This window comes from Hyaena hyaena, unplaced genomic scaffold, assembly GCF_003009895.1.
Source record: "Hyaena hyaena isolate Hyena2069 unplaced genomic scaffold, ASM300989v1 scaffold_266, whole genome shotgun sequence".
Classification (NCBI taxonomy): Eukaryota; Metazoa; Chordata; class Mammalia; order Carnivora; family Hyaenidae; genus Hyaena; species Hyaena hyaena.
Window position 1 is genome coordinate 964120 of NW_024080900.1, and position 24719 is coordinate 988838.

Here is a 24719-nt window from a genome sequence, read left to right on the forward strand (position 1 = left end):
ATAAATAAATATTTTTTAAAAAGTATAAAAGAAAAAGTAGAGAAAATGGAATCATATTGTACATCTAATCTGGCAACTTGCTCTATGGATTTGGCTATTTATCTTGGGCATCTCTTCGCAAGCATCCTTCCCACGGCAGGCACCCTCATTACATTTACAGACCTCAAATCTGGCTGTAGTGACAAGAGTCAGCTACTGATGTGAACCCCCCATCTCTTCAGCACTGTCTGCCTCCTAATGGCATCCCATTGGGCATGAGTGTGGGCAGAAGCAGCTGGGCCCATCTCATCTGTGCAGAGATGTGCCCCCCAAAAAGGATGGGTTTTCCAACTTTTGGTCACAGCTGGCTCTCCTACAAAGGCGTCTTTGTAGCAGGAACCTGCTGGTCAATACTGCCAGGGAGAAGATGCTAATTACCGGAGCACAGTGGTAACCGTCCATGTGCAAAGAAGCTATCTATCATGGAACTTCCGGATGTGTTACTGAAAGATCCGAGCAGTAAACAGGGCAGCAGGACTGAGCCCCAGCCATGGGCAGCATGTGGGGGGGGTCAAGTTGCCTCCTGCACACACGATAGTCCTACAGCTTTGCTTCCATCACAAGTACCTAAATAGAGGTGATCTCTCCAGGATGCTGAAATGGGGTACAGCAGCTGGTTCCACAGTTCCATAGAGGTGCCTGCCTCTTTCCCTAAAGTCGCTGGACTTGGGCCAGGAAGATGCCAACGGGGGCAAGGATGTCTGTCTCAACAGCGACACCGTGTGGCAGGACCAGCAACAACAGCCAAAAATCCTAGACACCATGGTTTTCCAGGTTTAAGGAAAGAGAAAATACATTCTCACTGTAAGCAGTCTGGGGATAAGAGAATGACTTCAGGTAAATATTGAAAGAAATCTGTGCCTGAAGCTGATGAATAAGAATGGTAACAAAGGCAGCTCCCTTTTGTTATGTATCCTCCATGATTCAGGAATGTGAGGTGCTTTGCATCTGTCAGCTTATTTACTCTTCACAGCACCACTTAGAAGATATGCATTTCTTTTCATCAGTTGAGGAAACTGTAAGTTAAGTGAAGTTAAGGAGCTTGTCCACGTTTACATGTACCAAGATGTGGTAAAGTGGCTGTTCTGACCCAAAACTGCCTAATCCCCAACCCGTACTCTCTTCAGATTCCAGAGAATATGAGAAAAATAAAAGGAGTCAATGTCCTGGGGCAGAAGTCCTTCATTCCACTCTCTGTCCCCTGTAGGTGTGGAGGGAACAAGAAAAATCTAAGATTCCACGAACCCAAGGATAGCATTCCTACAGATTGAAAATTCCAGTTTCTAACATCACCACCAGATCTTATAAAATATCCACACATTTTCACCTCCGATTTTTCATTGTGACTGGTAAAAATCAGTGGTCAAAGGTATCAATACATAGTATTCTTCTTACAATATATGTCATGCAGATTTCCTGGGCACAACGCTCACCTTTGTTTAATTTATTTTTATTAATTAAGATAGAACTTTGGGGGCGCCTGGGTGGCTCAGTCGGTTCAGCATCTGAGTCCGGCTCAGATTCATAATCTCATGGTTCATGAGTTCAAGCCTTGCATTGGGCTCTGTGCTGACAGCTCAGAGCCAGGAGCCTATGTCAGATCCTCTGTCCCCCTCTCTCTCTGCCCCTCTTCCATTCTCTTTCTCTCTTTCTCTCAAAAATAAATAAAATTAAAAAAAAAAGAGTTGGAGGCTTAACCGACTGAGCCCCCCAGATGCCCCAGCAGGGGGATCTCCTGAATGAGTCTTGAAGTCCAGGAGTTTGAGAACAGCCTCTCTCTCCTGCCCCCAAATCGTTAGAACTGGAAATACATTTGTTTAAACCCATCGCTGTCCTAGAAAGCAGTGACCAGAGGTCACTGGGTAACTGTGGTAAATAGCTGCAGAACAGGGGGCATCCATCTGAAGAAGGAAACTACAGCTTAGGGTGTGTCAGAAAGCTATTGCATCGCTTTGGCACAATTATCCATGAGAATTGAAAGCAAGAACTCAAATATGTCTTCAGGCTCCCCTGGCCATAGCAGCGTTAGTCACAAGAGCCAAGGAGGAAACAGCCCAAATGCCCGTCAGGGGATGAATGGACAGACAAAATGTACATACATTCCATACATATAATGGAATTTAGTCAGTCTTAAAATGGAAAGGAATTCTAACACGTGCTACAACATGGATGAGCCTTGAGGATGTTACAGTAAGCTAAATAAGCCAGTCACACAGACAAATACTGTATGATTCCACTTCATAGAGTCAGAAAGTGGAGTGATAGTTGCCAGGGTCTGGGGGAAGGGGAGTGAGGAGCTAGTGTTTAATGGGTGCAGAGTTTGGGAAACACTCTGGAGATGGATGGTGTTACTAGTTACACTCAGTGTAAATGTGCTTAATTCCACTGAACTGCATGCTTAAAAGTGATTAAAATAGTAAAATTTTATGTTATGTATACTCTACCACAATAAAAGAAAGGAAGCTTTGTGAAGCCGGGTATGAGCTGCAGAGAGCTCCCAGCCTGGAGGTATGGTCTGGGGGGACCAGGGCAGAGGGTGACTGTCATTAGGCAATTAGATGGAGCGTCCCAGGAGGTGGGCCTCATGCAAAACAAACTACACGTCCAGGTGAGTCGTCCAGGTGAATCGGGAGAGTGTGAGTCCCTCTGCTGGAGAGGTGGGGCAGGGAAGTCCAGCAAGATATCATTCACACAGGGGATAAAACACTAAACCACACTCCATACTCGCATTGGAACGCACATGTGTGTAAACACATAGAAAAAGATCTGGAAGCATACCACTGACTGCGATATCTCTAAGGGAAGTAAAGGAGAATTAGAGCTCTCCCTGAATGTTTGGCTCATTTGGAGTTTTTTTGTTAGGGCTTTATTTTTATTTTTATTTTTATTTATTCAAGAGAGAGAGAGAGCAGGAGCAGGGGAAGGGGGCAGAGGGAGAGGGAGAGAGAAGCCCAGGCAGGCTCCAAGCTCAGCACTCAGCACAGAGCCCAACAAGGAGCTCAATCCCATGACTGTGAGATCATGACCTGAGCTGGGTTTTTTGACACCAAGAAAATATTTGTGTATTTATACAAGCATATATTTGTATAAGAATAACTTTCTGTTTTAAAAAATTTTTTGTGTTTATTTATTTTTGAGAGACAGAGAGAGACGGAGCATGAGTCGGGGAGGGGCAGAGAGAGAGAGGGAAACACAGAATCCGAAGCAGGCTCCAGGCTCTGAGCTGACCGCCCAGAGCCTGATGCTCAAACCCACGAACGGTGAGATCATGACCTGAGCCGAAGTCAGACGCTTAACTGCTGAGCCACCCAGGCACCCCAAGAGTAACGTTCAATGAGAAGAAGATGGTGTGCTAGTTTCTTTGTTTTAACAACGTATGTTAACCAACATAGCAACATCTTTTGTTTGACAACGTCCCCCAAAGGTTTTAGGTATCATCTAGGTGTAAGCTGTATCTATTTTCATAGAATTACAAAATTTTGTTCCCTTGAGGACATGCCCTTGACCTTTGGGGAACACACAATGCAGGAGAATTGTTCCCGCAACCCCTCTAACCCTGACTCCAACGCTCGGCATTTTAAGCGCACTGAGGATTTGTCAGCTCCACGCCAGCCTGGTCGGTGCTGCAGCTAAGCAGCTTACCTCTGCCCCCTCTTGACCTCTCTCTTATTTTGTGTGGGATATTTTGTGAATCAAGTGTGCACCTGGGAGTCAAAGAGTCTTCAGTTCTGACTTGGTCCCTTGTTTAAAGTTATTCTTTAAACATTTTAAAGCATTTTATTTAAATCTCCATGCTTCTCATTCCTCATTTCAAAGCCAGTAATAATACTAGTGGCTGGTATCATAGAATTGTTCCAAATGCTAAAGGAGAATAAGATCATCTGCATGCAAACCAGTAGAAAGGGGTATTTGTCTGGGGAAAATATCCCAAAACATCTTGGGAAGGTTCGCGACACATGGAGTGCTGTATGGGTGCAAGACTTGTTCCTCCAAAAAAAAAAAAAAAAAAAAAAAAGACTTGTTCCTCCAGCTGAACTGGAAGCCTGTCCAGGGTTCTGTCTGCTGCGTCCCACACAGAGCTTTCAGGCTGGTCTTCATGGGTTATCTGGCCTTGGTACGCTGTGAAATGCTCATCCCAGCAGATGGCACAAGTGAACTGAGTCAGGGAAAAGCAGTTCGCACATTTCACTATCCACAGAGAACCAAGTTAAAGCATCACGCCTTCGTGTGCTTCTGAAACAGCGCTGGACATTGACTTCACAGTCGTGATTGAGCTTTCCTTACAGTGTTGGGTCTGAAAGTCGCGACGATAACCCTTGTATCAAGAAATACCATGTCGCTGAGATTCACTTATTCAAGAACATTCATTCCCTGAGCACCGCCGAGGTACTGGGGACATAGAGATGGACACAAAATATTCCCTGCCCACAGGGAGTTCACAGTCTGGTTACAAGCCATCAAGGAGAGGACAGTTTGCATTTTGGAGGGCTGTCTTATAATGATAGCGATTGTCTGAATGTGACAGGATGGGGGTTCAGGTGGCCCACGTGAGCCATCCTTTCTGCTGCAGACAGTCTGTCCAGCCTCACTGTGTCAAACCCAGCTCATCATCTCTGGTCTGGGTTCCTCCAGAGAACTCCTAAGATAACTCCCTTACTTATCTCAAGTTCATCCTCAGGGTAAATCTTTCTTAAGTGCAAATATCATTTTGATATACACCACCCACTTTACAAGATTTAACAGCTCTTCACTGACCTCATAACACTCATATCCTTAAACTTACTCACAAGACCTTTTGTGATCTGACCTCTGCTTTCCTCTCCTGCCTCAACTCTCCTACTCTCCCGCAATCTATACATTAACCCAAGAGGTATACTTTCAATTTCCCAAATGCCTTTTATCCCTTGCTGATCTTTGCCCAGGCTGTTTTTCTCTCTTCCCAGAATACCATAAAACTAAAACTCATTCTCTCCCACTAGCTGTCGTCTGTAAGCTGGCTCACAGTACATAAATTTCAGGTTTCAGATTAGATGTTACTTCCTTGGGAAACTACCTCTTACAGCACAGGATTAGGTACCCCATAGCACTTTCTGCTTCCGTCTTCCTAGAATTGACCCTATCTCTTCATACTAGGTTTGCCCTGTCTAGTGAAGCTCCTAATGTGTCCCCATTACCTGGCACAATTCTTGGGACAGAGCACCAGTAAATCAAAATTAACTAAGTAGATGAATAAAGAAATCGTAAAACACAACCGATACCTTTGAGGAATCATAAGATCTTTGGCGCATGCGTGGGTCTCCCTGTGTGTGTCAGACGTGATCCCTTGTCATCAAGAAGTTGTCAACCACACATGCTCAGATACTGCAAATAGGCTGGGACATGGAGAAGGTCGCCTTATCAATCTTCATCCACAGCAAAGAAGTTCTATAAACTAAAAAAAAAAAAAAAAAAAAAAGAATTGTTTCTGATTTTTCTCAGTGTCTTCTTGTGTCATCCCAGGTGGCTAAAATGCAAACATTTTAACAAAAGTACTGTTCTCCAGAGACTAGCATAGGTGAGAAGCGGGTCACCGCCCCCAGGGCGTGTTGAGCCTATTAGCAGGACATACTATTAGCAGAGCCAGGAAGGGCTGTTAGGTGGAGTTTATAGAAGCAGGACTCAGCTGGGTGGAGCAGAGGAATACAAAGGGTAACGTGCATCCTTACCTCACCCAGCTCCAGGAGAGCAGACCTGTGTCTTCTTTATGTCCTTGGAAAAATGGAATTCAATACAAAATATAGATGTTAGTGTTTTTTAATTATTTCTTTACATATATAATAAATCTAATTATTATATAAGGAAATTAATAAAACGGACACCACATTCCACAACCCAAATGTGCCACATTGACTTTTCATCGTGACTGCTTCGAAGTTGTTCTTTTAAAGAAAAATAAATTGCAGATAAAGCTAGGGGCACTCACTTACCTTCCTCCCATCCCTCCCCTCACCCATCTTCTCCTGAGATCATCACTAATTTGGTGTGCATTGCTCGATTCACTATGCTGCTACGTGTGTGTATCTATAAACAATAAATAACATTGTTTGTTGTCATTTTGTATTTTACAAAGTGGTCCCAAACTGTATCCTAACACATAGTGCATCAAGGACAATGTTTCTGAGGCTGCTGTTGATTCGCAGGCAGATCTGGTTAGTTTGTTTTGACTCCCAATGTGTTTTTCCATCCCATGAATATTTACGTTTCCTGCGATTACCAATATATTTGAATTTATTTCCACCATTCTTATTTTGTGTTTTTTTCTATTTATGCCTTTCCTTTCCTGCCCTTTGGCGGTATGGGGGTGGGAAGGGTGAATACCATGTTTTCTTTATTATCTCAGTTTCCTCTAACCATCTAAGAAATTACAGATTCTGTTTCTTTTCTTTTAATTTATCTTAAATCGTTAATGCTGCATGGTTGCCATCAAGAAAATATTAGGATATTAAAATGTTTTAACCCTGAATCATTTTCTCCCATCTTTCATGTTATTACTGTCTAAAATATTAGTTCCCGGGGCGCCTGGGTGGCTTAGTCAGTTCAGCGTCCAACTCTTGATTGCAGCTCAGGTCATGATCTCACAGTTCGTGGGTTCAGGCCCTATATCGGGCTCCATGCTGAAAGTGCAGAACCTGCTTGGAATTCTGTCTCTCTTCCTCTCTCTTTGCCTCTCCTGTGCTCTCTCCCTCTCTCTCTGAAAAATAAATAAAAGTAAACTTTTAAAAAAAATTTAAAATAAAAAATAAATAAAATATTAATTCCACATCTTTAACCACAAAAATATAATCATTTAAAAAAATTTGTGTCAAAGTTTATTTAGATTTGCTCACATTTACTAGTTGCTTTGCTGACCTTTGTATCCTTACTTCTCCCTTCTTTCTTCTGAACTGAATCTTCCTCTCCTTGAAGCACACCCCTTAGTGACTCAGCAAGAATCAGTGAGTGATTGTTTTAATCATCACCTAAGTATTTTGGGGCCGCCTGGCCAGCTCTGTCAGTGGAGTGAACGACTCTTGATCTCAGGGTGGTGAGTTCAGCCCCCATGTTGGGCATAGAGATTACCTAAAAATTAAAAAAAATTAATCATTATCTAAGTGTTTTTATTTTTTCAATGTTTTATTTGCCCCATCACGCCTGAATGATAGTTAGGTAGGATAAAAATCACCCAATACTGAAGGCTGCAGTCCTTAACCTCTGGTCTCTGCACATGGCTGCTTACCCATTTAGACATATACCAGATGATCTCAAAGATTTCTTCTATTCTATTCTATTACCGTATGAGAAAAAAAAAATAATAAAGGAAACCGTTCTATTTCCTTAAACCCATTTCCTATTCTAATAAATAGGTGTGTTGCCTCTTCTATCACATGGTTTAATTTTGAATAAGCGAGGCTATCATGAAAATTTCAGTAATTCAGATAAAGGTAGAGGAAAATAGGTAGCGGGATTTAAGACCAGGACAGACTAACGTTCCCTTTACCTTTTCCCCCAAAGTGTGGAATCGTACTCACGACTCCAGCCTGGGACCTGCACGTTGTGTTTAGTGACAGGGACAATCTGTTGTGTTTTGGAAGTGGTCCCTGTTTCTTGAGTCTATGCCCAGTATGTTCGCTGGGAATCGAAGTTCCTCAAAACCTCATTTCTCACAGCTGTGTATTCAGTGGGCCCAGACCCCTCCGGCTGAATAAGAAGACTAGAAACAGACTCACCCACATATAAATGGTAACTTGGAACCCAACAGCAGTGGTATTTGAAATCACTGGGAAAGAAAATTCAATTTAAAATATACGACTCGGACAATTGGCGTCATGCACAAAGTGATAAATTAGACCCTACCTCATGTAAAACAAATCGCAAATGTGAAAAACAGTATGTTAGCCCTTTTGGAAGAAAATGTAAGAGAATGCAATTTGCTGATACTACAGTAGGAAAGCAATTCATAAGGCCCATAAAAACACAAACTGTAACGTTTGTAACATAAACCTGTAAAGGTTACATTTTACAAATTACAGTGGTAACCTCTGGATATAAAAAGAGGTCCATAAGAAAAATAAAAGGAGAGCCACAGAGAAGCATATAATCAATAAAGATTAATGGACTAAGATAAAGAAATATTACAAAAAAAATTTTTAAGACAGTCATGTTAAAATGGGCAAAGGATATGATCAGGGAATTTACAGAAACAAAAATGGAAACATCCAATGAACTTATAAAAAGATCCTCAGGATCCAGGGCGCCTGGTGGCTCAGTCAGATAAGCATCCAACTCTTGATTTCGGCTCACGTCATGATCTCACAGTTTGTGAGATCGAGCCCTGCACTGCTCTGTGCTGACAGCACAGATCCTGCTTGGGATTTTCTCTCTCCCTCTCTCTCTCTCTCTGCCCCTCCCCACTCGCATGAGCGCGCTCTCTCTCTCTCTCTCAAAATAAATAAACATTAAAAAATTTTTTTGAAGATATTCAGGGGAAGTGAAAATGAAAACAACATTAAAATATGATTTTACACCCTTAAAATTAAGGGTGTAATAATTAAGAGTCTGATAATACTAAGTGTGAACATGTCAGGAATAAAACTAGCAGAAGTTTTTGCTAACAGAAGTGTAAATCAGTTCAGTTGCTTTAATGAACAATTTGACAGTATTTTGTAATATTCAAAGCTGCTTGTTTTCAACTCAGAATTATATGCTGAGGAAAAAATTAGGGAGTCACATGTTCACAAGACATCATATAGAAAAATATTAATTGCAGCATTGTTTATAATATCATAAATTAAACATATGTTTCCACCATTGGGGGAATGGATAAATAAACCAATGGGATACTATGTAGTAGTTAAACCAATATTAATTTTATAATTAAAAAAGGTAAATTACAAAGAAGGATACCATGATGCTACTTCTATATATTTTAATAACAAAAATGATACCATATATTGTTTCAGACACCTGCAGTTATGCTAAGAAGTATGAAAACATGATGGGAAAGGTACACACTAGATTCAGGACACATGATTACCTCTGAGAACAGAAACAAAATGGGGTGAGGTGCTTGGCTGGCTCAGTTCAGTGGAGCATGTGATTCTTGATCTCGGGGTCATGAGTTCAAGTCATAGAGACTACTTAAAAATAAGATCTGAAGGAAAGAGAGGGAGAGAGAGAAAAGAAGGAAGGAAGGAAGGAAGGAAGGAAGGAAGGAAGAAAACAGGATGAAGAGGGGTAAACTGTGCCCATATCTTCTACTTCATTCTTTCTCTCTTTTTCAAAGATTCCACTATACATATGTTAGATCATACAGTAATCCTATTCTGAAACCAGAGTTATCAATGAATGAAGACCTGAATGTGCTTCTCTGTCTCACACTTAGTGCTTCCTACTCTTCATCATCAACTTGGGGAGATTTCTTCCCAACCAGAGACTTGAACTTCAATCAGGATCCCAGAAGAATCTTGGCTCTTCTGGTGCTGGCCTTCTTTCCCAGGGTCTTGAGATAGCCCTGAGGTACTGTATTAAATACCATACCTAACCCCAAACTGTGTTCTTCAGACACCAAGAAACTCTGTCTCAATGAATTCAGGATGATCTGCTACTTCATAGCGAGTTTCCAATGCACTGAATACCCAAAACCCCAGAGTTTGAGGGCAGACTTTGTTTCCCTCTTTGCTCAAGATAGTAAATGTTATTGACCTGCTATGTTAGTTACCTATTGAGGCATGAAAAATTATCCCAAAATTCAGCAAATTAAAACAAGACACAATTAAATCACAGTTCTGGAGGAGCAGGAAGCCAGGCACTGCCTGACTGCGCCCTCTGCTTCAGGACCTCTCACAGAACAGAAGTCAAGTCAACTCAAGGTTCAACTGGGGCAGGACATACTTCCAAACTCCGCTAGTGTTTGTTGGAAGGACTCTGTTCCTCACAGGTATTGGGCTGAGGGTGTCAGTTCTTTGCAAGATAATATTGACCACAAGCCACCCTCAGTTCCCGGCGCCATGGGCCTCTCCAACATGGCATCCAGCTTCTTCAAAGCATAAAACAGAAGACAAGGAAGGGTATGAGAGAGGGTCAGCAAGAAAGCCCTCGCAAGGTAGAAATCACAGTCTTTTGTAACTTAATAATGGAAGTGACATCCCATTACCTTTGTCATATTCTGATCATGGGAAGCAGGTCACTAGGTCCAGAAAGAACACATGAGGAGGAGGTAACGCGAAGGAGTAAAGTACCAGGAGGTGGGGAACACGGGGAGCTATCTTAGAGGTCTGCCTACCACACGGGTCCTTACCATCAGCCCAAAAATCCTCTTCCCAGTTCTTCCCAGGAGACCTAACAGGACCTCGGGCGAACCAGACTCCAAATGACCCTTCTGCTGTCCCTGATGCATGGCAGGCCACCCACACTGATTTCTACTTTCCAAAGTTGTCCCACTGTCCCCTGCTTGTCACATAATCAAATTTAGCCTATGCTTTCATACGATGAAAATGGCAGACAGACACAAGGGAAGCTTATCCGAAGTTAAAGAAGCATTAAGGATGCTGCCAGTTTCCAAAAGAAATTCTATCTCCTGGTAAAAATAAAATCCTTATTTGGCTTGTCCAATATGCTTGACCCACAGCCCAACAAAGGCGTATGCCTGTTCACGCTCACTGAAGCCACACTGTCTTCCCAAAAGAGTGATGTCGGCCCGAGGCTGTAGCTCAGCTCCTACAGAGGGACTTAAAAGGAAACAACAGTTCTTGGTCCAAAGCAATAAAGAGACAAGTGAGTCATAACAGTCTGGATTCTCCATGAGCATAAGCAGTCCTATGAATCGCCTCTATAAAAGTTCTGCCTTTCTATCCCAAGCTGCTCCAAGTGCCAAAAGCTTCCATTCAAGAGTTTTACAGCTCAGCCCTGTGCTCAGAAATGTCACTGCACATAAGAGGGCCTTTGATCTCCGGCCATACCCAAGCCCAGCGTCTGCAACCAAGCGTGGTTGATAGCAATCTGAAGAGAAAGCTCTTGGTTTCCTCTTGTCTATTTCTGTTCTACTTTTAATGGGGCCGTTTAGCTTCAGGCGCCTGCCCTCTGCCCTCCACACTTCCATCTCAACTAGAAGGCCAACAGGCCCCCGGCTCTGTGCTCTGAGAGCCCCTGAAATAATAAGAGTGGCAGAAATCACTCATAAAGGGCTTACTATGTGCCCGGCAGGGTCCTAAGAAGTCCATAAGAATCTTATGTAGGAGGTTTTCCCAGATGAAGGCATGGAAAACGCAGAGGCGAAGTGACTAACAGAGTCAGAGTCACAGAGCTAGTGAGGCACTTGCGAGCAAGCAGTGTATCTCCGAAGTCCATCTTAGCCACTGTGCGGTGAAAGAGAGTGATGTAAGTCCCCACAGAGAAGGTATCATACCAAGTGAGAATTGTGAGTCTCCCTTTAATAAAAGGAGAAGTTTTAGAAGAAACTTCTTAGATCTAAAAGCCCTTTTTCCCCTCAGGTACTATGTTAGCAATCCCTTCAGTGCGAAGACTGCATGTACAAGGCTTTGAACTGAGTCGAAACCATGAGCTGCTTAATCAAATCGAATTGAAGGCCCCAAGTCGGAATCAACTAGTCTCTGAGACCCATCAGAGGCAGCAGATAGATTTCTCCTGTTGACTTTTCCCGCCTTCAATATACAGACATAAGGGTTCTATTCCTGTCAAATTGCTTTAGTAAAAACGGCTTTTTTTTACTCATCTGAATTGGAAACCACAAAGTTTTTAAGTTTTTTTAAGATTATACATATATTTTTTAGTTTTAACATTTATTTATTTTTGAGAGAGAGGGAGGGCCAGAGCCAGCAAGGGAAGGGTAGAGAAGGTGGTGGGGGGGGAACAGCAGAGAGCCCAATGTGGGGCTCGAATTCACCAACCATGAGATCATGACCTGAGCCGAAGTCAAATCAGATGCTTAACTGACTGAGCCACCCAGGGGCCCCTAAGACTTTACTTTTAAGTAATCTCCACACCCAATGTGGGGATCAAACCCACATCCCTGAGATCAAGAGTCGCACCATCTACCGAGCCAGCCAGGCACCCCAGAAACCTCAAGGTTTTTTTAATTTTTTTTTTTTTTTTGAGAGAGAGAGAGAAAGCAGAAGCGAGGAAGGTGCAGAGAGAAAGGGGGGACAGAGGATCCCAAGCAGGCCCCATGCTGATAGCCACTCAACCAAATGAACCACCCCGGTGCCCCTCAAGGTTTTTAAGCATTATTTTTTTTAAGTGTGAAGATTTATAAACTATGTCCAGGTCAAAAAATAATGGTAGTTCATAAGTCAGTCTAACACTGATCATAAACATGACATCACACAAATTCAAACATTAGTTATTGAAAATTGACTCCAGGTGTAGTTTCTATGTGAAACTACCATAGTGAAAACTACCTTTCTTCTCTCAGTCAGTCCACGTCAGGCAGGGCTTCCAAGCCAGGCCCCAAGACAGGGGTGGGTATCTATATGTGTTGTCAATGAGATCAGTCTACCACTCCAGCCGATGTGATTGCGTCAGGGATGGTCACATGGCCCTAGGCAAGCCAGTAAGAGCCTGGAAAGGAAGCCAGCACAGCAGAAAGCAGATAGAAACATGCTAATGATTTTGTTGGAACGCTTGGGTTCCATTTGGGCCAGAATCTCCTTGAAGATTGGGGGAGCCTATAATCTCTTTGTGGTTTATTCTGTGGATTGGTTTTCTGCCCCTTGCCACCCAGAGTCCTGACTAGTCCAGAGGAACAGGTCAGCTTCCATATTCTGTTGAGTTACTACTGACCACAGCAGGTAATGGGAAATGACAGCAACGAGGGTGGACACTTACAAGCCACACCCATCGCCTGGGCCTCTGCTAGAGCACCCAGCCCTCCCCCAAATCAGGCAAAGACTTCCTGGCCAGGCTCACCCTATGCTGAAGGTCATATAAAGCTATTCTGGGGCAATAATAAACACTACACGCGTGGGTGTGTGTGTTTGCACGCGTGCGCACGCACGCACACACACACCCCAGGCAGAAACACCACATTATTCTTCTCAGAGGAAAAAACCACGAGCAAAGTGTGGTTATGAGTCAACAACTGACTATAATTAGGGGCTTTTTCCCCCCCAGTAATATCTGAATTAAGGCAGAGAGAATGAGCATGTCCAGCAGTTGGTAAAGAAGTAACCACATCTTTCCTAATGTTTCCAGTGATTCAGTCCCTGAAGAACAGGCCTCTGCAAGTCCGGGGGGAAGAAAAAAAAACTTCCTAGGAGAATTTAATACCCAAGTAATTGGGAGTTTCCACCTCTCTATCAAAGTCAAAATGACTCTTCCTTAGATCTGCCACACTGGGGCCCAGTATAACTCAAGCATCCACTCCAGAAACAAGACTTTTGGTTCATTTTTATTGCAACAATTTTATCACAACATAGGTAATGGAGAGAGAAGACTGCATAAACATCTATGTACACTTTAAAAATAGTTAAGCAGCAATGTCCCACAACATAGGCTTGGAAATACATTACAAGTGATTTTTTATCTTAATTTTTATTTATTAAGTGATCTCTATACCCAAGGTGGGGCTTGAACCCATGACCTTGAGATCAAAGGTCGCATGCTCTCACAACTGCGCTAGCAGGGTGTCCCCGTTATAAACGATTTTAAGGTCCATGGTGCGCCCCTATCTAACTCTGTCCTGCCCCTATTCACTCCCCAGAGAATTAACCACGACCCTCATTTTAATGTCAAGCAGTCTTTTATATTAAAAAAATAAGAATTGTGCCATGAGTAAAATTATCGCTAAAGAATATATTATTTCATTTTGAAAAACTCAGCAGTCAGCACACCCTAGCCATGGAAGAAATAGGCAATAATGAATGCCTCTTGTAGTCAAAGGCTCCCGGGAAAAGCAAAAGTGAGCAGAGTCTCCTGAGTCACAGCCTGGGTTCACCTTCCACCCCTTCTGGAAGGGCCATGTGTAGGGCCACGGCTTGTCAGTGAGTCCTCGGAAACAGAGTTTGCCACAGTTGGGGCACCGGGCAGGACCGAAGCATGAGCCAGGCACAGGACATGCAGCATTATTAGTGGACCATTGAGTATTTTCTGATTCTAACCTTAGGACTTATGGGGCGCCTCGGTGGCTCAGTCGGTTAAGCATCCGATTTCAGCTCAGGTCATGATCTTGCGGTTCATGAGTTCCAGCCCTGGATCAGGATCTGTGCTGACAGCCCAGAGCCTAGAGCCTGCTTCAGATTCTGTGTCTCCCTCTCGACCTCTCCCTGGCTCATGCTCCATTTCTGTCTCTCAAAAATAAAAAAATGTTTTTAAAAACTAAGAATAAATAAACCTATGACTTCATTACTGGCTCTCAGGGGGCAGTATGTGCTCAAGATTATCAGGTCCACTGTTCTCAAGTGGAAAGAAAAGTCAATGGCAGTTGGGGATCTTTTTTAAAAAATATTTTATTTATTTTTAAGAGAGAGAGCTCAATAGGGGCAGAGGGAGGGGCGGACAGAGAATCCGAAGTGGGCTCTGCACTGACAGCAGTGAGCCCAATGCAGGGCTTAAACTCCTGCATGACCTATGAGATCACGACCGCAGCCAAAGTCAGATGCTCAACCGACTAAGCTACCCAAGCGCCTTGGGAGTTGGGGATCTTGCTAACGGCAGCACTCAACCTCTCTGTCTGGCCACACTGTGTAAGCACAGCTCTCCTTCTGGGATCTTCTTCAAAAGATGGGATGCCTCTTGGAGGAGGTCACTTGTGGGGATGAGCACTGGGTGTTATATGGAAACCAACTTGACAAAAAACTATTTTTAATAAAAAGATGGGATGCCTCCTCTTTTCTAACTGAATGTCCTAATTCCTGTGCACTATGTCTCTCTTGATTTGCTCTCTCGTTTTTGGTGGAGTACATCATACGTGAGATGAGATTCTTAAGAAAGAGTGCATGAGACGTAAGGGTTTTGAGACTGTGTGTGCCCAAAAATGTATTTTTCAACTCTCAAACTTAAGTGATAGTTTGGGTAGAGAATCTATTATGGAGTTTTCCTTCAGAATTTTAGAAGCATGTCCAAACCCATGTTTCTCCCTAAACCTTTTTACTTATCCTTTCTTTTCTCTTTGGAAGCTTGCAGAAACTTCTATTTGTTAACAGCGTTCCAAAATTTCACAAGATATGCCTTGTTGTAAGTCTGTTTTTATCCATTTTGCTATACATTCAATAAAACTTTTTAATCTGGCAACTTACGTTTTTCAGTTCAGGGACATTTTCTTCAAGTTTTTCTCTGATGATTTCGTCCTCTTTTCCTCTCATTCTGGGAACTCAAGTTATTTACATATTGGATCTCCTGTACTGATTTTCTTACATTGTTATTACAGCTTCCGTTTCTATATTTCTTACTCTCCTTTCTGGGTAATTTTCTTTTCATCTATTGAGTTTTTATTTCTAGAAGCACATTTTGTCCTGAATATTTCTTTTTTACAGCCTCCTTAGATTTTTCCCCCCATGAACATAGTATGCTCTCCTTTCCTTCTGAGACTTTTTTGAAGTGTATTTATTTTTGAGGGAGAGTGTGTGTGCAGGGGAGAAGCAGAGAGAGGGGAGAGAGAGAGAGAGAAAAAGAGGAGGGGGGAATCCCAAGCAGGCTCCACACTGACAGAGTGGAGCCCAATGCGGGACTTGAACCCACGAACTGTGAGATCATGACCTGAGCTGAAACTAAGAGTCGAACACTTAACTGACTGAGCCATCCAGGTGCCCTCCTTCTGAGAATTTAAGAGCTTCCTTTTTATCACGTGTTCTTCTCCCTGTCTTGTCTCTATACGCTCTACATCGCTATTGTCTGTTTGCTTTCTCCACCTCAACCTATCATAATAGAGACTTTTCTCAGATATCTAGGACTTTTTGATCATCTACTCATAATAACCAGTAGAGAAGAAAAATTGGTTGGAAGGTCTGAGCGTATGATGAGTTCGGTGACTTTGAACTTCACTGTAGGATTGGACGGGTGGTGCCTTTTAAGGTGAAACTCTGATGTCAATATAAATAGCTCTTCATTCTTTGTCTGGCCTGTTTCTCCAAGAATAGCCTTCCAATGTCCTGCCCAGAGGTGAAAGCCCTAGTTCTGGAAGCCAACTGGAAAAGCAGGGCAAGAGGTCCGCTAGTTCTGAATTTAGTGTACATATGGTCACTTAATCTCTCCGGGGCACGTGTTCACACAGTATGGTGCCCATGCCCACGAGTAGGTCTGAAGGACCCCGTCCAGAGGCTTTCCGTCCTACCCCCTTCAGATACTAAACCTCCATCTCTCCACCAGGATGGGCAAAGGACAATCATAAATGACAGGGCGGGATGCCTGGGTGCCTGACTCATTTAAGCATTCAACTCTTGATTTCAGCTCAGGTCATGATCTCACAGTTCATGAATTCGTGAGTCTGAGCCCCGGCCCCGGCTCTGTGGCTGACAGTGTGGAGCCTGCTTGGAATTCTCTCACTTCCTCTCTATCCCTCTCTGCCCCTTCCCCGCTTGCATTCTCCCTCTTTCCACCCTCGCCCCTCTGAAAATAAATAAAAAATAAACTTTAAAAAATAAGTAGATAAGTGACAGGGCAACATGGCTTTACTGTTTACAGTTTTTTGAGTTCAGTTTCTTCAACTGCCTTTCTATTGCTGTAGTTCATTTGTTCCCACCGACACAAAAGTGACACACAAGTGCTGAAATGGAGTTGATATGTTTAAATGAAGACATTCTGCAAACACCAGCTGCAGGCCTCCCTGACAGTCACCTGTGAGAAAACTATGGGAGCACCTTCTCCGCCTGGGGTAGAGGGGATAGAGATTCCTTGGCCATAAGGAGGAAAAAGGTAACTCCCTTTCCCTTGAATGTTGTCTCGAAAAATCTCTCCTGTTACTCAAGGCCATTCCATCTGTCATTGCTTCCTTTGCCTTCTGACATCAAAAGGTCCCCCTGTAATTAAAAAAGCTCCATCTGATACCTTTCTAGGGATTTTTCTGGCTAAATATTCCATGTTCATGAAGACATAGTTAGGATATTCATGTATGTCATGTCATTTGTTCCTTGTAACAATAGCCCTATGAATTAGGAAGGTTGGGTATTATTAGGAAGGTTGTTGTTGTTATGATTATTATTACAACCACCCTTTTACAGAAGTGAAAACTTAGGCTCAGAAGGGTTGCATGACTTACCAAAGATCACATTGCTTGCAACAAGGCAGGCCAAGGTTATCACCCAGATATTCTGCACCATATGTCTGCACTGCTGTCCACCACATTGCGCTGCTTCAAATAAATCAGTAGTCCCCATGGACGTATCCAGTTAAATTTTCACAAACAGTTTTAAGGAAGGGAACATTTATCATCGACCTTGAACAAAAGTTGAGAAACACGCCTCACCACGTGTGCCTTTCTTGTTAGGCTGAAAATGTGAGTGGTTCATTTCAGGCACCTGGGACTCTTTCCCTTGAACTCGAGCATTGAAGCCACCTGATGATGTGGTGACTGAGTTAACGAGATGCACAGTGAGAAATTTATCCCGCAGACAATGAGTCTTATTTCGTAAATAAAACTGGCCAACAGGTGCCCAAACTGGGCGTTTCCACTTTCCTCTATGCCTCAAATCAGCTTCTGCTTTGCCTTAGTGTCTGACTTCATCATTTCAACTTAGCGTAGTCAGCACCAAAAACAAGTCACAACTGTGCTGTCCTTTGAGTTTTACTTAATTACAAAGAATTTTATTAGCATTGAGGAAAGACACTCATTTTATGGAACCTCCCAGTCCCTGGATCCTTGAGTCTGACTATCTGGATTACATTAAAGATACCCTATATGCCTATGAAAAGAGCATGTCCCAAAAGTCACATGTAAACTACATTTTGGAAGTTAGACTATAATTCCCCATAGGGAAATGGTATTGTGCTTTTTAAAGGCATGAGTAAATGAAGAAATAAATGGTTAACTAAGTTCCCAGGTCAATACACAAAAGCCCGTTGGGCTTGTTTTTAACCCATAAAATGTCTAAAGTATAATGTTAATGTTAGTATTTCAGGTGCATTTGGTTCTGAGCACTATATATTATTTTTATAGGGAAACATTCTCCAGGTAGAAACGTCTGTGATGCCTAAACAAAGTAAGGAAGGGCAAGAGTCCTAACATTTAGCCTTTTTTGTGTGAAGTGTGTACAAAGTGCTGTAATACACATTAGCTCATCCTTTTTTCAGGACAGCCCTTTGAGGAAAGCATTCTATAAACCAAGTCTTCAAATGGTTAATAACATTTAGTGTGTTAAGAATGTGCTCAAAGACTTGGAGCTAGTAAGTGACAGAGCTAAAATTTAAAACCAGGTTTATCTCAGCTGGATCTTTCTATGAAGCTTGTGTTCCTCTCTAAATTTATAGTCCAAATATTCTGAATTGAGAACAACTTGTCCCCATGGGGGTGCAAAAGGGGGGAGATGGAGGAAGACTGGGACTCTCATCCAGAGAACTGAATCTCAAACTTGACTCTGCATCAGAATCACCTGGAGAGCTTGTTCTGGGTCCTACCCACTGTGTGTCTAATTCAGTAGGTGCGAGAGGGGCCAGAAAATTTGCATTTCTGACAAGCTCCCAGGTGATGCTGCAGCTGGTGGCCCAGGGACCACACTGAGAATTTGTTAAGGCTTTCCTAATAAGTCATCTCAACAAATAGCCGATCCCTGAAGCAATGGTCTTCCTGGTGGTAATGAAGGATGAAAATCACTTAGCTCGTAAAGATCGATGATTATGATTAGTACCCAAAGGGAGTTAGCCAGTGAGTTCACCGCTATGGAAAGCCAACATGGGAAGGAAATTACTGTTCCCAGCAAGATTGCTCTCTGTGCATAAATTTCACTCTGAAGAAAAAAAGAAGCAAATAATACAGAGAATGTTTGGCTTTGTAGAAAGAAGCAACAATAGAACAAGGTGGGAACAGCATGCTGGCTACAAAACAATTGAGTTTCTGCTATTTTTTTTCCTCAGTGCCAACAAAGAAGCTTAAGAGTTCTTACAGTGTGCTCAGGTAGCTGTAGAAAAAGTATGGGACATGGCTCTTGACCTCTAACAAGTTACAGTCATGCCTCATGATTAGTTTCTTGGGGAAAGAAGCATACCGTTGAGTGAAATTCCAAAATAAAGCTAACTCCTGAAAGTACTCAAATCTTATTTATTTGAAGTATATTATTTCTAAAACTCTTTTGGAAAATTACATCATCATATGGATTTTAAACCATAGAACAAAAAACACGGTTTAAATTTTTCTCAATTTTGGGACACCTGGGTGGCTCAGTCGGTTAAGCATCTGACTTTTGGTTTCAGCTCAGGTCATGATCTGACGGTTCATGGGTTCAAGACCCATGTCCCCAATTGGGATTCTCTCTCTCACTCTCTCTCTCTGCCCCTCCCCTGCTCATGCTCTCCCCCTCTCTCTCAAAGATAAATAAATAAACTTTAAAAAAATAAAATAACACTTGTTGGGATGAGCACTGGGTGTTGTATGGAAGCCAATTTGACAATAAATTATATTAGAAAATAAATAAATAAAAATAAAATAGAAAATAGAAAATAAATGCTTCTCAATCCTAGGCCATATGACAAATATCCACTTTTAGGATATTAAGTAATGACCACAGGATTTACTGAGGGGTACGTGGCTATTTGCCCTATTTTAAAGGACCCAAGTCCAGTCTTAACATTTGGGGGTTTTTCATTCTTTATCAATTGTTACCTTATTTTTGCCTTCATTTTCCCTACTCCTAATAGGTCTACATCATACCTACTAATTTGCTGTTTTCTTCTCTACCATGGATTAGAACATTCATACTTTCTAGGAAGCAAACCTAAGGAAAAAACTCTGACTCCATGCATATATGGTCAGTTTATATATAACAGAGAAGCTAAGAGTATCCAAAGAGGGAAAGGACAGCCTCTTCAATAAATGACATTGAGAAAACCAGACAGCTGCATGCAAAAGAATGAAACTAGACCACTGTCTTATACCATATGCAAATATTAACTCAAAATGGATTAAAGACTTGAATTTGTAAGACCTGAAACCATAAAACTCCTAGAAGAAAACAGAGGCAGTGAGCTTCTTGACTTAGGTCTTGGTGATGACTTCTTGGATATAACACCAAAAGCAAAAGCTATAGAAGCAAAAATAAACAAGTAAGACTCCATTCAACTAAAAAGCTTCTGCTCAGCAAAGGAAACCATCGATAAAATGAAAAGGCAATCTGCTGAATGGCAAAAAATATTTTCAAATCAAATATCTGATAAGGGGCTAATACTCAAAATATATATAGAACACATACAACCCAACAGCAAAAAACAAACAAACATTCTGGTTGGCAGAGAATCTGAACACACGTTTCTCCAAAGAAGACATGCAGATGCCAACAGACACATGAAAAAGATGCTCAATATCACTAATCATCAGGAAAGTGCAAATCAAAACCACATTGGGGTACCACCTCACACCTGTTAGTATGACCATTATCAAAAAGACAAGAATTAAGAAGTGTCAGTGTGGGTTTAGAGAAAATGGAATCCTTATGCACTGAAGGCAAGAATGTAAATTGGTGAAGCCACCGTGGAAAATTGTATGGAGTTTCCTCAAACAATTAAAAATAGAACTATCATCTGATCCAGCCAATCCACTTCTGAGTATTTATACAAAGAAAATGAGAACACTAACTCAAAAAGATATATGCACCCCCATGTTCATTGCAGCATTATTTACAATAACCGAAATATGGAAACAACCTAAGTGTCCATCAATGGATGAATTGATAAAGAACATTTTATATATATAAATATATAATGGAATAGTATTCGGCCATAAACAAGAATGAACCCTTGCCATTTGTGACAACGTGAATGAACTTGAAGGCATTGTGCTAAGTGAAATAAGACAAACACCATATTTCTTGCTTACATGTGGAATCTAAAAAACAAAAAACAGGGGTGCCCGGGTGGCTCAGTCAGTTAAGCATCTGACTTCAGCTGAGGGCATGATCTCACAGTTCGTGAGTTTGAGCATGCATTGGGCTGAGCTAAAAGTTCAGAGCCTGCTTTGGATCCTCTGTCTCTCTCTTTCTCTCTCTGTTTCTCTCTCTGTCTCTCTGCCCCTCACTAGTGCTCTCTTTCTCTCAACGATAAGTAAACATTAAAAAATAAGACAAAAACAATAACCAAGCTCATCTCTACAGACAACAGATTGATGGTTGGCAGAGGTAAAGGGTATGGAGTGGGCAAAATGAGTGAAGGAAGTCAAAGGTACAAACTCCCAGTTGCAAAATAAACAAGTCACGGGGATGTAATGTACAGAATGGCAACTATAGTTAATAATGCTGTATTGCGTATTTGAAAGTTGCTAACAGAGTAAATCTTAAAAATTCTCATCGCAAAAAAACAATTCTGGAACTATATATAGTGATGGATGTTAACTACACTTACCGTAGTGATCATTTCACAAAACAGACAAATTTTGAATCATTGTGTTATATACCTGAAATTAATGTAATGTCGTAGGTCAATTACACCTCATTTATTGAAAAAAAAAAAAACAAAACAAAACAGGAGCACCTGGATGGCTCGGTGGGTTGAGCATCCAACTTCAGCTCAGGTCATGATCTCACGGTTCGTGGGTTCGAGCCCCGCGTCGGACTCTGTGCTGACAGCTCAGAGCCTGGAACCTACTTCAGATTCTGTGTGTGTGTGTCTCTCACTCTGTACCTCCCCCACTCATGCTGTCTCTCTCAAAAACAAATAAACATTAAAAAAAATTTTTTTAAAGACAAGAAAACAGCTCTGAGTGAGGGCCTGAGATTCTTGACTATGAATCAAGTAAAAATTAGCACCCGGCCCTTGCGGTTACTCTTCTGACAAGTTCCCAGGTGATGCCGCTGCTGCTGCTGGTGTGGGGACCACACTTTGAGAACTCATCATGGAAGTCCATCTCTACCAAGACAGATATTTCTTCCTTCTACCAAACTACTCTCTTGCGGGGGGGGGGGGGGAGGGGCAACTTAAAGGCCTCTAGATAGATGTTCACACTGGGGGGGATGACTGACCCTATCCTCCCGGCTCTTCCTTTCCCCTCTGGATCATTTTCATTCTTCTGAAATGTTCAAAGCACTCAGTGTAGGATCATATTCCCTGTCCCCAAATTTGTGTCCCCTATTTACTGGATGAATAAATAAATAAATGATGTATAAATACACATACATTACTGAGCATACTCAAAAGCCAGGTACCATATTCTACATACTCTCATTGATCTCTAATCTTGACACCAACCCATGAGCTAAGAATAAATACCCCATATTCCAAGCTGAAGAAACAGACATTTGTAGATATTAAATGACCCACTCATTCAAGATCATATTTAGTAAGCTGTATATCTGGGATTCCAACTCGAATCTTCAGCCCCCAAGGCCAATGTGCTTTCGATTAGACCACAGTTACTGTCGCATTGAGAACAAACTGAATATGGGGATGCAAGGAAAGATGGCAATTTATAGTTTTAGAGGTTTTTTTAAGTTTGTGCATTTACTTCGAGAGAGAGAAAGAGAGAGTGAGCTGGAGAGGTGCAGAGACAGGGAAAGACAGAGAGAGACAGAGAGAATCCCAAGCCGGCTTCATACTGTCAATAAGGAGCCCGATGTGGGGCTTGAAGTCACTAACTATGAGATCATGACCTGAGTAGAGGGCAGACGCTTAACCTACTGAGCCACCCAGGTACCTCTATAGTTGTAAAAAACACAAACCCATGGCAAACATAATGGCACCTCTATCCCACACCCACAGCAGACACTGTTCTTTCCTGCTGCGTACAAAATCCACAGAATCCTCTTCAACCCAGCTTGTATAGGAGCCAGCGTACAAACCCACATGCCTTAGCTTTGCTCATTTGGAAATTTCATTCTGTGGTTTCCCACTTAGAAGCAGTCCTCCTATAAAGTGGAAAATAAGGTGCAGTTGGTGAAGGCGGAGAATGTTGGGGAAGACATGCATTCAGCATCACTGACAAATTACGCCTTATCCTAGATGGGTGGTTCTCAACCCAGGGCAGCGGTGGATATCTGGGAATGCGTGGAAGCGTGTTTGGTTGTCACAACTGGAGGTAGAGGTGGAAAGGGGCTACTGGAATCCAATGGGTGGAGCCAGGGACGCCTTGGAACATCCTATAAGCACGGGCACTCAGCCTTCCCCGTGACAAGCTGGGATCCAGCCCCAAATACCACCAGCACCATGGCTGAGGACCCCTGCCTAGATCGCAGCATCTATAAGAGACAGAAGACCATAGTCCCTTGCAACCGCCCGCTGCTTCCCTTATGTCAGGATCCTAAGGGTGTGGGAATTGAAGCCACTGGTTTAGGGCCTATTCCTGGTTGCTCGCACACAGATTGCCGTGGTCACTCTGGCTTCAGGTACCGCTGGCTACGGGAGCCTTTGGTTTTCTTCCAGCGCAGATGACCTGAAGCAGCATAAGATGCAACCTACAAATCATGCATCAACATAGCTTTTGACTTTGCTCTGACGGTTTCTCTCTAGTCAAGACTACGGTACAGGATATTTAAATTAAAAAAAAAAAAAAGACAGAGAAGGGATGAGAAAAAGAACAGACCAGAACCACCAAGGACGTCTCCCCCACAGCCTTGGTGCATGCATGCGGACATTGGCCTTGGGAGGGCTCTTAGTCCTTTGGTTCCTATTATTCAACAACCTTACTACCCAGGGGTGGTGTCCAGATCACCAGGACAGGCGTCTCCTTAGAATTGGAGAATCTCAACCCTCCCCAGACCTCCTGACGCAGAACCTGCATCTTAACAAGATCCCCCAAGTGATTCATATGCACATTCGTGCTTGAGAAGCCGTGCTCTAGGGTTTCCAAAAGACAAAAATCAAAGTACAAAGTGAACAGCTGCAAAACAGATGCAGAGCTCGTCACGTGGTGTAACATATGACTACCCCCTCTGGGGATTTATGACCCTGGGTGGACAGTAGCTTGTAATACAGAAAACAGAAATTTGAAGGCATGTGTGCAAAAAGTCAGTGTCATGTTATACCCTTTTAATTGCCCTGACGGGTCCAACCTTGGGTTAGAGGAAATGTAGTGCCTAGAACTGAACACAGTTTCATGTACCCAAGTGTTCAAGTGCTTGGGTTGTTTTTTTTTTTTCCCCAAAAGAAAACAAAGATAGAATTTATATTGATCTTCCATGAAAGCAGAGGGTTTCTTTCCAACACAGCATTCCATAATACTAAAATTTTATAACAAGAAAAAGAAAAGAGTGGATGCTATGTGTTTTCTAATAACCCCGAAAATGAATAGGATGAGGTGAATGAGTCAGGTTCAACTTCAAGTCCGCTCACAACTAACCCAAACTGGCTTGGCTTCATTCATTCAAGACCTAGGAGCACCCCCCCCGCCCCCCGCACGCCAGAATCCATGCAGCAACCAGCAATGCAAATCACTACCTGAAGATTAAGTGCAGCAGGGCCCCTAAATAACCTGATAACGGAAGTGGGCAGGGGACAGGGCTGGGGGAGGAGAGCTCAGGAAGGAAGAAGCGGAGGTGTTCTGGACGCACTTGCACATGCGCAGCAGGGCCTGCCCC

The 24719-nt window shown here is 42.6% G+C and overlaps 1 long non-coding RNA gene across 1 annotated transcript; it reads right to left on the reverse strand.

Moving 5' to 3' along the window:
* Positions 1-5294: 5294 nt before the first annotated feature.
* Positions 5295-5783, reverse strand: LOC120240897. The gene is made up of 2 exons (XR_005530770.1): positions 5745-5783; positions 5295-5470 (listed from the first exon to the last, which is right to left on the reverse strand). It is a non-coding gene; the product is annotated as an uncharacterized LOC120240897 (long non-coding RNA).
* Between the last annotated feature and the right edge of the window lie 18936 nt (positions 5784-24719).